The sequence below is a fragment of the Typopeltis vanoorti genome, chromosome 23 (assembly GCF_054136105.1).
Source record: "Typopeltis vanoorti isolate ZY-2024b chromosome 23, IOZ_Tvanoo_1.0, whole genome shotgun sequence".
NCBI lineage: Eukaryota > Metazoa > Arthropoda > Arachnida > Uropygi > Thelyphonidae > Typopeltis > Typopeltis vanoorti.
This window is the reverse complement of record NC_143571.1, coordinates 48,778,683-48,790,858: the sequence shown is the minus strand read 5'-3', so window position 1 is coordinate 48,790,858 and position 12,176 is coordinate 48,778,683.

The window sequence follows — 12,176 nt, the reverse complement described above, 5'->3', positions numbered from 1 at the left end:
TTTTTTGTTCAGGAAAATTTCTAAAATTTCAAATACTGTATCTGTATTCACGAGCACGGTAGCCGATTGAGCCTACTTGATCCAATCAGCTTAAAGCGAACTGTAAGCCGATTGGACCAATTTATTTCTAACAAAAGTATTCATTTTTCTCTGCATCTTATTTCTCATACAAAATACTCCTTCCACTCTTAATTTTTGACAACATAAATCTGCGAACAAGATGAGATTTCTCTTCTCGAGATAACTCTATATTTCTTGCTTAATTTATTACAAATATCGCCTCCTCAGCACCCAAGCAATTAAGTTTCCTCAAGGTGTTAATTTACCTCTGAATAGTTTTTAATTCTGTAAATCGCAGATCTATTCCATACTGTCTTATATTTGGGGTAGTAACTAAAATCCAATATTTCACTATACCCTATAGTTGATAGATGTCCTACTTATAAATTTGCTAAACAGTTAGCTAAGTCACTTATCCCCCCCCCCCCTCCACGTAACTCTTTGACTTTTATATAAAAAAAAAAAATCTATAAATATCTTATTTACAAGTCAGCAAGATTATTAATGGCTGATTTCTCACCAATTCACGCCACTCTTTAATACCGACATTTAGTTTCTGATCCTGATTTATGCTCACGCGTAGATCCACACTTCAACATGCAGGCGTTCGAAACCCAAATCCGACGGAAGTTGGTTAACCAACTTCCGTCGGATCCTTATTTCGGGAGTGTCTTTTGTCTGTAGTCAAGGGTACATAACGAAAAAACTGAGTTTCCGGAATCAAAACCCTCCACCACCGTATGAGACCGGTTAATTCACTATTTCATTGAAATCTCCTGAAAAAAGTTCACGTCATAGACGGGACTCGAACCCGAATCTTTCCAACCAAAGAGCTCGTCTAAATCTACAGGCTCTTCTGCCGATTACATTTTATTTATATACATCCAAGATCACTATTTATGAGAAGTTGCCCCTACGCATCACTGATATGCTGTATATCTTGCAACCTTTCATGTGAGTCAGATATAAAAAATGTGTTACATGCGCAGCAACTATTCAACACTCCTTTACAGTTCAACTCCAAACTCAGAGTACAATTTGCTGCCCCTTCTTCATTCGTTCCTTCCATTGCCCTTTGGAACAGTCTTATGTTCCATATTTCTTAAACAGTATAATGTACATGTTTTCATATCCCTTCGCTTCTCTTCAAATTTTCTTTATCTTCAGTTGTCATATATCCACAGTACTAATGTACCATAGTTTGGACAACACCTCGTGGAATTATCATGAAAAAAAACAAAAAACGATAGACCCTGGATTTTAATGAACCTTTTAAGCAATCCAAGAATATGTCATGTTTTTTTTTTTAAATGTTATGTGCATTTTTGTCATTTCTTTGTCTACTCTCTCCAAGCTAATGGGGTAGCTTGAAGAGACAGTAGAAATATCAATTTTCGATTTGGATAATACGACTCAATCGCTTTTTGGTTTGAAATCCAAACCCCCACCCATGCCTGAAAATATTGAACACCACTGGTCTACGTCAAATACGTTAAGTACAAAAACTCAACCAGCAGTTTACCAATTTATCTGATTTTTTTAAAAGTAATGAGTGTTAGATGCTTGTGTTGCTGTGAAAATGGTATTTGCTTCCACAGGCTGTCTGCTCAAAGAAAGCTCATTATTAGTTCGATTCTAGTCGTCGACTAAGGAACTTTTCCATGGCATTTCTTCTGCTGGTCTGGATGTTGTCGATCTTTCTCACGGAAAAGTAGTTTGCCGTCACGGAAACTCAGTTTTTAATCCGCAACTCAAACAACCAAAACAATATTATTTGGTTAATGCCACTAAATAGCGGAAGTTGACTGTCATACTCTGTCTCTCTCTCCACACACACACACACACACACACACACACAGATTAGCCTTAGCCTTGGTTTATTGAAACTTTAGCTCACTATAGTGAAGGGGCTGAAGGATGGAGACTGACTTCTCAGCTGTCTTATAAAGCTAGGGCTAAAGGAGCCCCCCCCCCCGCCAACACTTCCTTTGGGAAATGAATGGCATCAATAAGGTGCTAATTAAAAAAAAAAGATTAGTTTCAATGACCTGTAGTACAAAAATTACATTATTAGCACAAAATATGGACTTCTTATGCATCCATCCATCTTTCTATCCAAAACTACAAATGAACCTTTATATCGCCATGAAAACGTATTGTGATAATAATGAGAATGATGTCTTTACTTCAATCAATTTTGAGAAGCATTTAAATACTTCATTTAATTATTGTATAAGTCAAAGTAGTAACATTTAATCAGTAAAATATAAAACCAAATAACAACAACAAGACAAAGAAATTCAATTTTTATTGCATTATTTCTGCGTAATTCACCAGGGAATCATTTATATATATAAAAAAAAAGAAATTTATTATAATAAGGTGCGTATGATAAATATAAAGTTTCATGTAAAGATTAATAACGATCCTATCTTAATCAAGACTGTTCATTTCACTGGTATACATTTAAAAATTTTGACTTGTTTTTTATTCAGTGTGATTCTTTCAAAGCTAATGCCAATCGGCATTAGCTATACTGCATGACATCAGACAGAGCTCTGTGAAGTGATATCTTTGCGGACTAAGTAGTTCTTTAGACCATCGCTGTTCGTCTGTTTCATTAAAAATGTCAATGACAATTTTTTTGTGTTCTTCTCTACTTTGGTTCAAAGCCTGCAATTCGTCCACAATCTCCTTATGATTGGAAATAGGGTAGTGAATATGAAGGACCTCTAAATCGTTCATCCTTGAAATTCTAAAAGAAATAAATTCAGTGTCTAAGAAAACTGTTTCTCCTTTAGATGTCAAACAAAGTCGATGAAGTTTAGGAATGAGAGAAAGACTATCCCAAAGCAATAAGGAATTAAGATCTATCCTTCTATGATTCAGTACTACATCACATAAAGAATCAAAATGATGACATGAGAGCCCCAGTGCTTCCAGACAACAAAAATTATGAACATTTCCAATCGATTCGATACGTAGTATTTTGAAACTCTTGCAAAAAAGGGATATTCCACACAAAAATGCCCCATTTTTAATGTGGGGAAGATCTACGAGAGTCAAGGATTTTAAATTAGGTAATTTGTAAAGGTCGTCCAAATCTTTCTCTGTACATCTTAGGGTTGATAAACAGGATTGATACCTGTGACAACCTCGAATATCACATTCTTCAATGAGGGGACAATTTTTGATAATCAAAGGAAATCCTTCCACATTAGATTCTTCAACATCAGATCCTTGAGCGGCCTGTTCTGCTGTGATGCAAGTTATTTTCTCAACAATTTTAATGTTTCGACCTTCAACTTTTTCATCAAATGCACATGAGGGAATCGCAAGTTTTTTCAAACATTTTAAGTTACTAATAGCACAACAAATATGTGGGTTGAAGAAGTGAGACTGGAGAAGATTGAGTTCGGTAATATTTTCACAACAAATGAAAACATCTAATAATGTACTATACGGTATACAGTGTGACCATATGCATCCACAAATCCGCAGTTTGCGTAGACGATATCCTCCAATGTTTGCTATTTTAGGTAAGTGACTGGAAATAATATAAAATCCAACGAGTTCCAAATATTCAAGAGAAGATGGCAAGATGTCATTGATGAATGGGACTAGATCGGTTTCAGTTGCTCCCCTGTAAAGAGACAGATGGGTCAAATTTGAGTAGGATTCCGAAATATCATCCTTAACATCTGAATACATTATCTGACGTTCATACGTAAACCAGCAAAGCCTTTTAAATGTTCTAAGTTTAAGTGTGAGTTTCAATACGCTGTCTTCAATTGTCTCTAATAAATTTCCAAACTCACCAAGGGTGGTTAAAGAAGGGATAGATTCAGAAGTCAATAGGAAACTTTGTAATTCAGGTAACCGATATAGATTGCCATTATAACGAAATACATCGCCCAATTCATCGTCGGTGTTATAAATATTTTTCAATAAATACAGATGTAAATTTAGTAATTGACTACATTTGGAGAGAAAGTAGTGAACAATCGTACAATCCAAAACATTGCTGCTTATTTGAAAATAAATACTACTTAGATTAAGAAATTTACTTTCAGGTAAATCTTTAAACGTATTTAACACCAAGAGTTTTTCTCGTACTGTATTCGTCTCTTTACTTTTACAACATTGCACAGTCCACGAAATAGCAGTAAGCGAAGGCAAATAACCTATGATTTCTGCAAGAGAGAGCAATGATACATTACAATTAACAATATGTAAGACTTCGAGATTTTTGCACAAGACGATGCAGTGTCGTAGAATATCAGGCTCGACCCAAGAACAGTTATTCATGTCTATTATCTTAATATTCAATGCCCTTTCTTCAATGGAGAAATATAATTCTAACTCTTTCGATAATATTTTTTCACTATTAGAAAACCGTGTTTTATTAACAAGCTGCTTATTCAAAACTAAGTATTTAAACCTGGAATTTACTTGTCCGGCAGTCATAAGATCCCTAGACGAGAGATACTGAAAAACTTCATGAAGGATTTCATCAGGAATATCTAGTATACCAGGTTCCTTTATCTCTTTGCTGTCCATTGTCTTGCGAATTATTTTCGAACACAAGTCATACTTTTAATTAGGCTTAGCCGTTATGGAACAGAATATTGTTGTGACATAACTTTTACTTAAAAACCTACATTAAACATCAGCAATGAATATCACAGTACTCACAAAATTGCCCCTGTATATTTGGTATTCCTAAATATCGGAGATTATAATTCCGATACGTCTGTCTGCCGTCAGTGAAAAGGTACAGAATCACTCTTGTTCGACCGAAAATTCGTAATTGAATGAATATTGCTTCCCCTGGTGAGCAGATATGAAAATGTGTAGTGCATTAATTGAAATCCACAGCACTTAAAATATTCTCTATAATCTAATTATTATTATTCGTGACACCTCCAAATTAATTAATTAACGATATTTAGGAATAATTAATCTAATTAATCACCGATATTACAGCTTAACGTATTTAGCGTTAATATGCAGTACAGATTTGCACGTATTATTATTGTGAAACAAATGAACCTTGTTCGTTTATTTAATTTAATAGATTTTGCCATTTTGCAAAACAAATTATTATTATCATCATCATCTTCATAAAATTCCTGACAGTTCAAAATATCCTGTACACCCCTTGAGGGGGTGTACAGGATATTATGATAGTACTACATGAACTTACAGCATTACTAACTTCCTATCAGCAATTTCCCTCTAAATCCATCTGTTACCTGTCAACATTATCAGATCCTATATTTCTGTCTTCTAAAGGCACTTTTTACCGTATCAATCCACCTATATCTTGGTCTTCCACAAGTGTTCTCTGCCAGGTTGGCAGAGAACAATTGTTTTTCTAATCTTTCCTCTCCCATTCTGTTTAAGTGACCACACAGCGATTAGCTCTGCTAACACATTCCTGGATGCTAACAATGTCAGGTTCTTTCCTAATATCCTAATTTTTAATATGATATTGCCAGTGATGCCATCTGTTCATGCTTCTAATCTTTTTAAGGACTCTCATATCTGCTGTCTCTAGTCTTTGGTCAAGTGTTTTATTTCTAACCCAGCTCTCAGATCCATAAGTTAAAATTGGTTGGAAAACTGTCTTGTATACAGCTAATTTAGTGTTTTGACTAATTGCTCTTATTTCATTCAGTTGACTTCATACTATGTCAGCTTTGTTGATTCTGTTGTCTATTTCAATATTTAATTTACCATCTTCACTTAAAATTTTGCCTACTCGTAGAATACACGCAGTTTACAGACAAAGAATACTTGTAGGCATAGGGTTAGCTACCTTATCCTGCAGTTATTATTCCTGATACCTCCAAGGAGTCCGAAGACTCATCTCAGGAGGACACCTACAACTGTCTCAACCACTACACCGAAACTCTACTACGAATCATCTCCACCAACGCCATCTACCGCCCACCTCCACAACTAGTATTTTTTGTCTGTAAATTGCGTGTGTTCTGAAGGGCTGATTTGTCTGTATGCGGGATGAAAAATCCGAGTTTCAGGGAGAAAAAAATCCCTGCTACCTCCGTACGAGATCGGCTAACTCACCTTCGATTGAAATCGTCCAGATAAAGATTCCTCCCGTCGCGACGAGAATCGAACTTAGGCCTATTCCAATCAAAGGGCGCAATGTACCATTGTTCTTCCAATTGCGCTACAGAGGCGTTGTGGTTACGAAATCCAAGGATAGTTGGAAGGGCGCGCGCTGAAGTGCCTGTTAGAACTAATGGCGATGATGGTATGCTTCCACCACAACACCACTGTTATTAAGTAACAGTATGAATTTAATTCTTCAGACACATGACTTTCTGCAAGTGATCAACATCATTACAGCAAATTCTCTCAGTTAATTCATGATGATGAGCAGGCATATAACGTTACTCACCGGTTTATGTACTCTTGATACACATTTTAATAAACGTGCACTAAATCCTACCTAGCTATCATTTGCTAATTAGTTATTGCAATACTTGAGATTCTTCGAATTGAAATAAGCGTTCTTTGTCCTGGCACTTTTGGATTTTGATAGTAAAAATTCTTTACAGTATTGGTTCGATGCAGTATGAGGGTGAGTTTTTTATAATTCCAAGCAAATATGATTGCAGATCGGTAGCACATTACTAAATTGATGGACTAAGGATTAGATAATCCAGCAATCATGTTCTAGAAATCAAATATGGAAAATTTTCAAGCTACTTCGAGCTTCATTAACCACACAATTAACATTAACCAGAGTACAGCACCCCTTAAGAAAATCTGTGCTGACCCCCACAGATAATATTTTCCTCATCTTCCCAAGTCTGCATACGAGCTCTTACCAATATTTTAACACCAATATCAATACGAACTGGTTTATATTCTAATATCTAGATTCTTGCACCACTCTTATGCTGTAGCACTATATATTATCCTCCTCACTACCCAGGGACTTTTCCATTTGCAAAGCTTTCATTAAAAATGCCATGCCATAGTGCTGATAGTTCTTTGGTACATTCTCTTAAGACATGTAGTGACATGTATTATATTATAAATACATTCACTTCACTGACTTTTAATGCTTCAATTTACTCCTTCTGCTTTGGAATAAAACTTGCTTCGCCAAAATGAAATACTCTGTTAAAGTATTCATTAAATATTCTATTTTATCATTCCCCTTGGCCACTCGATTTCCTATTCCATCTAGCAAACCTAGTCGTCCAAAATCATTTCATCTCCTGTTGGCCATGGCCATATAATGAATGAATTCCTTACCACTGTCCCTTAATGTAGTGCCAATCTCCTCTCGTATTCTAATTTTTTCATCCTTACTATACTAATCACCTTTCTCGCCTGAACTTTTCATCTGTTTCCTTTTTTATTTGCAAATGTTTTTTTTTTCAATATTCTTATTCATCCATTTTATTCCATTTTTCAAATTTTTTCTCGATTGCAGTATACATTTTCCCAATAATACTGTTAGCAAATGATTCTTAATCAGCTTCCATGCACTATTGACCATTTTGTTTTCCATTGGATTAACTTAAAAATAATATTTTAATAGAAGGGCATGCGTAGTTCGATTAAAAATATGTGAATTTAGTTCTCGTCATAACATAAGGGTTTTTTCAATTGAAGGAGAGTTGGACTGTTGCACATACAGAGGTAGAAGAATTTATCACCCTGAAAGTCTAGTTTTTCCTCCCGCAAAATAGTCAAACAAGCAGTGAGCACACTCAATTAGCAGACTAAAATAATTTGTAGCAGATAGCCCAAAGCAAAAGCGGGTTATGTAGTGTAGACCATCGATGAACTGTGTAGTGTTGTGTGATGTGGCCAACACCAAGTTATAAGACCCCCATGGAGGAGTTACGTAGTAGTAGTAATATGTTGTAAACTGTCGAGTTCTACAATCACTCTATAATAGTAAATATATTGAGTTTAAAACCAAAGGAATGAAGTACTCTCGACATTATGACAGCTGACAAATTATGTGTGATGATAATAATATAATATATAATATGTAGGTTAGCAAATCCTACGTTATGAAAAATTGGTCCAATCTTTACACAGGTAAGAATAGTACTGCGAGTGGCTAAGACTTAAATGATCCACAAATCTGTTTTGAAACCAAACTTGGAAAATTTTAAACCTCAAATATGCAGAGCAGTGGGCTCATATTAGGCGAAGAAATTCACCTCCTGCCTAAAGACATTCAAAACACATCCAAGCTCATTGGCTGATTCGAACTTGCAGCTTGTTAGCTGGAGAGCAAATACGATAGCTGTTCAGCAAGGAGGCTGGCATATAGTTCTGAAATTTAGTTCAAAATTAAGATCAACCTTGAATAATATTGTACTTCTAACTCTAGGTTCCTTCTTTATTCCAAAATATTAGAATTAAAAATATGTAAATATTTAAATATCGGTAGGTGCCCATGAAGCTTCAAGGTGTTAATCTTCTTGGCGTTAATCGACAGGGGAAAACGTATGTTTCGTTTTAGTCATTGACTAAAGAACATTTCAATGCTTACTGCGTTAGTCTATCTCTGCTGCAAGTAATAGATTATTATTGTTATTTCTTTTCTGATTAATTTTTGATTTCTGCTTTTAATTTGAAAAATTCTTTGAATTTTCAAATTAAAACGTCACATCATTCTACATTATCAATCCACCATGATAAATATAATTTTATTTAAGGTAATTCTCTAGATAGAATATTCTGATCGATGATATTTTCCTATTTAATATATGATATTAAAAAAAAGCTGTTTTCTCATATGAGAAAAAAATCTCAACCATTAAATCTTCATAAAGATATATATTTACTAAGTGCAGACTGAAAGGATTTTGTAAAGTTCAAAATAATAAAAAGTTATTAAATTCAGTATAATTATGCTTAAAATAAAATGACTTGCCCTTATTTTAAATATATATTTTGTATTTGTAGTTTTAAAATTAAATTCATAATTTCTAAATTGATAAATCAATAAAACCTTTAGAATATTGAAATCATGTTAATAAAGCATCTGCCTTATTTAAATTGGACTGAAGGAGGCAGTTGAAGATATAACTTCTAACATTATGTTTATTCTGTGACAAAATGATCGCGTAACACAATGTTGGGTGGAGAAAAATTTGGCAACAGTAAAAGGTTTCTGAAAGCGCAACGACCAAAAATTAATTCCGATTCCAGGCTATTGTTTGTAATTTTTTTTATGTAAATGGTAAAATTATATATACCAAAGAATTGTTTTAAAATCATCATCATCATCATCATGCGTATCAAGGATTTAGGCCTAGCATGGCCTGTTCCGGCCTTAGAAGTCATCGTTGAATCGTTTAAGAGGACGTCCTGGTTTTCTTTTTCCTAATGGCTTGTACTTTAAGGCTTGTTGTGGTAATCTTTCTGTTTTCATTCTTTGAACGTGTTCCATTCATTTATGTTTATATTTTTTAATTTTTTCTATTGCTGGTTGTTCTTGGTTTAATTTTTTTTCATAATATCTTCGTTTCTTTTGTGATCAAATAGGGTATACTTTGCAGTTTTTCTCATAAACTTCATTTCTGCTGTTGTTAATCTTTGTCTTTTTGTTTTATTGTCCAGATTTCGCTTCCATACATTAAGACTGGTAGGGCTAATGTATTGTATACTTTTAGCCTGGTTTGTTTTTGAACTAGGTTTGGTTTAAATATAGAGTTAATTACACCTGTTCTTTTTAAATATTTTGCAATTTTTACGTTTATATCTTTTTCATATGTGATCATACATCCTAGGTAGTTAAATGAATTCACCTGTTCTAAGATCTTGTTATCTATTACTATTTTAGTTCTTGCTGGATCTTGTCCTTTAAAGGCCATCGTTTTTTATTTTTTCATTGATATTATCATACCATAATCTTTGGATATCTCATTTAGATCTAAAATAGCTTTCTGTAAGTTATCTTCAGAATTTGTAATTATTATTTGGTCGTCGGCAAAGAGGAGTGTGTTTAAGTTAACTGTAGGAGAATTTAATTCCTTGATGTAAATTATTCCATTTTGTTATTATTTCATTTAAGTAGATATTAAAAAGAGTTGCTGAGAGGGGACATCCCTGTCGGACACCTTGGTTTATCTCTCTCGTATATGATAGCTCGTGATTTAATCTTATTTGTATTTGATTATTTTCATATATACTTGTGATAGCTTTTAGGATATTATTTGGCATTTATCTTTCTTTTAATATGTTAAATAATATGTTTCTTTTAACTTTGTCAAATGCTTTTTCAAAGTCAATAAATGCAATATGTGTTTCTAAATTGTATTCTCTTCTTTTCTCTATTATTAATTTTAGGCAAAAGGGACGGGTCTATACATGATCGTCCTTTTCTAAATCCATGCTGTACTTCTAGAATAAAGTTTTCGGAATATTACATTAGTTTGTTATTTAAGATTCTGCTATATATTTTGTAACAGGAATTTAGTATACTGATACCTCTATAGTTTTTAGGGTCATCTCGATTACCTTTCTTAAAGATAGGAATCACAATTGCTTTTTTTCCATTCTATTGGGGGGAATACCAGTCGAGTAAATTTTATTTAAAAATAATAAGTCTTCCTTTGAATCTTGTTCCTGCGTATTTATATAGTTCTGAACCTAGCTTATCTTCTCCAGGTGATTTTCCATTTCTTGTTTCTTTCAGGCTGATTTCTAATTCTTCTTCAGTTATTTCCTTTTAATTTTCGTTAATTATTTGCCAGTTGCCTTTTTTAAAATATTTGTCTGTCCACAGTTCGGTGTAGTAATTTAGAAATTCTTCTAATTTCAATTCAGTGTTCAATTTTATGTTTTCTTTGGTATCTGCATTTAAGTGTTTCAAAATCTTATGTACACTGGGTCTCATTTTATATAAATCATGTTCTAAATTAGAAACAAATTTATTCCATGATTCTCTATGTCTTTTTCTGACTTCTCTTTTAGCTATGGCTCTTATTCTTTTATATTCTATTTCATCTTCTAATCTTTTACTGCTTAACCATTTGTGATACGCTTCTTTTTTTTTTCTTTTTGATTATATCATCCCAGATCTTCAGTTTTTTCTTTTATTGAATTTTTTGGTCTTTCCTAAGCTTTCATTTGCTGCTGCATTTAGTATCGTTTTTATATTAAGCGATTCTATTTCTTCATTTTGTTTTATCTTATCTAGATATTGGTTAATTCTTTGTTCATATAGCCATTGTACATTTGTGTCATTCATTAGTCTAGTTTTATAAACAACTGTTTCAAAATTTTCTTTCTGTTCTTGTTACTTGTAGTCCTTTAGGTGGTAATCTTAATTTTATTTTAAGAAGGTCACTGCTTATTTCATATCCTCTGTGAACTCTAACATCTAATGAAAATTCTGATGTCTTTTCATTTAATATGAAGTAATCTAATATTGATTTCCATCCTCTAGCTGCCCAAGTATATTTATGTATGTCTTTATGTTTATAGAAAGTCTTTATGTTTATAGAAAGAATTCATTATTTTTAGGTTATTATAAACTACAAAGTCAATCAATTTTTTACCATTTCTGTTCAGAGTGTGTTCTCCACGTATTCCTATATTATTATTAATTTTTGTGTTTCCAATTCTTGCATTTAAGTCTCCTGCTAAAATTATGTAATCATTTTTATTATATATGTTTTGTAGCTGATTATAAAAATCAATATTATCCTGTTCTCTTCCTTCTTCTGGGGCATATAAACCAATTATTGTTAAATAGCCTCTATTTTTATTCTAGCTTCTATTATTCTTTCATTCCATAATTTATAATGTTTTAACTGTTTTGAAAGGGAGTTATGAATCCAAATCATAACTCCTGCTTGTGCTCTTTGGTCTCTGTTGACTCCACTGCATATCACATTAAAGTTTTCAGTTCTCATAGTTCCTTTTAATTTCTTTTTTGTTTCGGTGATTACTGCTATTTTAAATTTTTCATTTAATAACTGGTCTAATTCTATTTCTTTATATGCTATTCCTCTTACATTCCAGTTTGCTATGTGTATTATATTTTGTCGTTTCCATTTTTGTTTTACCTTTTCCATTCCAGGGTCGTTTCCCATTCAATCCGATTA